We start from the raw sequence: 4,306 nt of genomic DNA, 5'->3' as shown, positions 1-4,306 counted from the left end.
GTGGACTAATCCAGCCTGCACTTTTTTCTGTCTCTGGTAACTCCAGGGAGTACAGAGTAATAAGAGGGGAAAGCAGAACCTTTCCCAATTAACCTTGGTTCTAGAAGCCCTTGCTTTACCACCTGCTTTCAGAGTCCCTTTGTAACTCACCTGAATTTCCTTCAATGTGACAGTCACCTCTCTGCAGGGGACTAGAAGAAGGCCTATATATCATTTAAAATTCACTTAATCCCCCAAAATAGGGCTCAGTTGGGGTTTACATGACATGAAAAACCATTACTCAGCTTACATTGTGGTGCCTCCTCAAGTGTGTGTTCGAGCTGTCTGGTACAAACATTCTGAAAATATTAAAGTTTTAAACTTTGAGCTGAAATTATTTTAGCCTGGATTTTAAGAATCAGTGATCCCACAACAAGCTGATCTTGACATTCCTACCTTTAACTCTTTTGTAGATATAAAGAGTTAAAAATTGGAACATGTAAAAAGTGCCATTTTTAATCACACTTGCACAAGTCAAAATAGTAGAGCCTACTTTATTCCTCCTTTGTTAAAATAATCAATTTTGAAGCCTACTGTGGGAAATTTAAAAGGAATTGGCTTGAGAAAGTTCCAGGAAGGGTAACTGGAACTAAGCCTTAACTATAGCACTCACTACCAACAAACGAGACTACTACTACATGTATGAGTTCAAATAATTGCATCCAGTAGTAGGACCAAGGTCTCTGAATGTCCTTGGGCCCTCAACTTCTTGGCAGTTCAACATTCAGAATGGTCATGATGTATGCTGTGAATGTTTAATACAACTGTACATTCTGCTTCCACAATGAGCTATATAATGGCTGCATGCATTATTCATAGTGCACAAGACCGTAATAATTCCTGAGCCTGGGTACCATGGATTCAAGATACAAAGTAAGTTGGTGTTCTTGATATTTAGTTTACTTCCATTTAAGTTAATGGCAGTTTTGTGCTGACAAGGAGAGGGGAAATGCACCCTAGTAAAATACATATGAAAAGTAGTTTATACTTCAAGTATCCTTAGTAATCTGAAAAAACCTAATGTCATGGTCCCTTTACTAATGCAAAATAGTATATTTTAAAACTTAAGATGTGAAAAGTGTCATTACATAAACTTACCAGTTAATAGTTTAGAGTGCAGCACAAGTGTGTGTAGGAAACAAACACTTTTTTGCTGTTGTCCCATAATTTCAAACTTGTAAATAAAACTATGTGGCAATATTTGAGATCCAAGAGAACAAGAACTAGCTGAGTGTGAAACACAGCCTTCCTGTTGAAATTAGCCTCTGTTCAGAAAGAAAGTGTTGACAGACCTTTAACTATGACAGTGCTATAATACCATAATGTCATGTTTACCCACCACCCATTCAAAAGTTCACATCTCTTAACCAAGAGAATGTATGATCATTCCCTTCTTAATAGCTTTTCTGTTTTCTATACAGAGTTTTGCAATAAAGAAGCCTGTTAAACAAGCATTTGCATTCAACTGGAAGTTAATCTTTGCCTAACATAGTTTGACATAAATCAATGGGACTATTCACATATTTAAGTGCTTTGCTGGATCAAGCTATTCAACAAGGAAGGGTTTACACCATTATATGAGGCACTGATGAGGCCTCATCTGGAAGTGTGTGCAATTCTGGTCTAGGTTTAAGAAAGATTAATGCAAACTGGAACAGGTAGAGAGAAGGACTGCTAGGATGAGCAGAGGAATGGAAAGCTTTCCTTATGAAAGGAGACAAAGAGCTTGGCTTGTATAGCTGAACCAAAAGGCAGAGACCTGGGTGGGTTTCCACCTTCCTCTGCAGCATAGGTCACTTACTGGTTTAAACTAGCATAAATGATGGATTCCCTGTAACTTGAAGTTTTTAGATCATGATTTGAGGACTTCAGTAACTCCGAGTTAGGTGTTTCTCACAGGAGTGGGTGGGTGAGGTTGTGGCCTGCAATGTGCAGGAGGTCAGACTAAATGATCATGGTTTCTTCTGACCTCAAAGTCTAATATTGTGTCATGGAGGATAAGCAGTTTTTAAATAGTCAAGGGAATTTTCAGCACAATTACTAGATGTTAAAAGATATGCTGTTTTCCTATAACTTGGAGATTTCAGTAAGTGTGGCTTTTAGAAAAAAGAAAGATTGTACTGCATGATGGGCCAACAAAAGTGTAGACTATTGGAAAACAAGAATCAGAGGCCATATTTAAAAGCCTCTGCAAATAAACAAGCAAGCCTGAAATTGCATTGTTCTATATGTTTGTCCCTCTTTAGACTTTTAAAAATTTACGTTTTAAGTGTTGTGTTTTGACAGGTGTTCTGATGTATAAATTGTACCCATAAATTATGTCTAAAACTGCTTTGGGGTCTGACAGAGACTAAGTGATGACATATTACACAGAAGACCTTGACTGTCCTTGAAGGATATTCAGAAACAGAAAGCAAAACTGCCCTGCATCAAGGAATCAGAAATCGACTTTTCTGGTATCTTCCCTGAAGGATGAGGTTCTGAAGATCATGTCTGTCCAGAAACAGACTCGTGCTGGTCAGCGTACCAGGTTCAAGGCTTTTGTAGCTATTGGTGACTACAATGGTCATGTCAGCCTTGGTGTAAAATGCTCCAAGGAAGTCGCCATTGCTATTTGTGGGGCAATCTTGGCTAAACTATCCATTGTACCAGTATGATGAGGCTACTGGGGTAACAAGCTTGGCAAGCCTCATACTGTACCTTGCAAGGTTACTGGTTGTTGGTCTGTTCTGGTGCGTCTGATCCCAGCACCCCATGGTACAGGAATTGTAGCTGCCCCTGTTCCAAAGAAACTGCTGATGATGGCTGGAATTGATGACTTCAGCTAGGGATTGTACTGCTACACGGGGCAACTTTGCTAAAGCCACCTTTGATGTGATCTCCAAGACCTACAGTTATCTGACCCCTGACCTCTGGAAGGAGACTATTCACCGGTTATCTGGCTAAGACCCACACCAGAGTCTCAGTGCAGAGAACCCAGGCAGCTGCTGTGGCAACTTAAATGTTTTTGAATAAAATAAAGTGGGAAAAAAAATGGAGAGAAAGAAGTCTGCCCTGATGTGACCAAGAATTTAGTGCTATACATCCAGCTGAGGCCATCACAAATTCTGTATTTACAAACTACTTCATGTTCCACCTCTTAAAGATGCACTTGTCTATGCCATTATTTCCATTAAGCATGGTTTGTAGCTTGAACCTCCTCACACAATTCAGTCGTTATGTCCGTTAGATATTGAGTTTAAAAACGTGATTCCTCCATGTTACCATAACTGGAATACATCGGCTCCCATTCTTTGAATTACCTTATTTCAGGTTATTCAGTGTTTCAATGCTGCATGCAATTTTGGGAGCACAGCAGTGGCATTTCCCCCACCCACCCCCAGACCAAATCCAATTAATTTTCTCATTATGACTGCAATGCAGAGTCTAATATATATATTTGTGGTGCCACTTATTTAATCTGGGTTAGAGTTAAAAAGTTCAATCATTGATTCATTCATTTTATTTTTTTAATAAAATTGGTCAATAGAGACTTGTAATAGAAGAATGAGTTTCATTTACTACATTCAGTTAAAACTCAAGCACCTCAACCCTGATTTGCAAATCATCCCTGTTCAGCAAAACACTTAAGTGGGTACTTTAAGGCATATGCTTAAGTACTTTGAATACTAATTGAGATAAGCATGTGCTTATCTGTTTTGCTGCATCAGGGATATCATCCTGATTTCCTCACTATGGCAACACTCCTTTGATTCTAAAGATTGCAGCAGCTGGACTCCAATAGGCAATTACCCAAATGGGGATGTCAGGATCAGATACTAGTTTTCAATGTAGGATTTCTGCTACAGAACAAAAGCCAATAGCCAGATCTTCAGCCAGTGTAAACGGACTTCAGTACAGCTAAGCTGGTAGCTAAGAGCAGAAGGTCTGGCCCAACATATTTAACCTCAGTGTCTTAGAATAATGTTGCTTAAACACATTGTACGCTTTAAGAAAGTTAATATGGACTTTTTTAAAAAGTCCAATGTTAAAAACTGAAAATATTTTGTTTCTTACTGTAAATTCAGTACCCCCCCCCACTCCTTAGGATGGAAGAAGTTAAGTGTCCATACTACTCAGAATAATGGTCCACCTAGTCCAGTATCCTATACTCAGACAGTGGCCATTGCCAGATGCTTCACAGGGAATGAACAGACCAGAGTAGTTGTCATCCAATCCCAGTTTCTAGTTGTCAGAGGTTTAAGGTCACCCAGACGATATGGTAATG

General features: G+C 39.1%; 1 pseudogene; it reads left to right on the top strand.

Annotated features, from left to right (window-relative positions):
* Positions 1-894: 894 nt before the first annotated feature.
* LOC102937917 lies at positions 895-3,075 on the top strand (annotated as a pseudogene).
* Positions 3,076-4,306: the final 1,231 nt, after the last annotated feature.

The sequence above is a fragment of the Chelonia mydas genome, chromosome 11 (assembly GCF_015237465.2).
Source record: "Chelonia mydas isolate rCheMyd1 chromosome 11, rCheMyd1.pri.v2, whole genome shotgun sequence".
Classification (NCBI taxonomy): Eukaryota; Metazoa; Chordata; order Testudines; family Cheloniidae; genus Chelonia; species Chelonia mydas.
The sequence above is the reverse complement of the archived record's forward strand: the minus strand, read 5'-3'. Positions and strand labels throughout refer to the sequence as shown.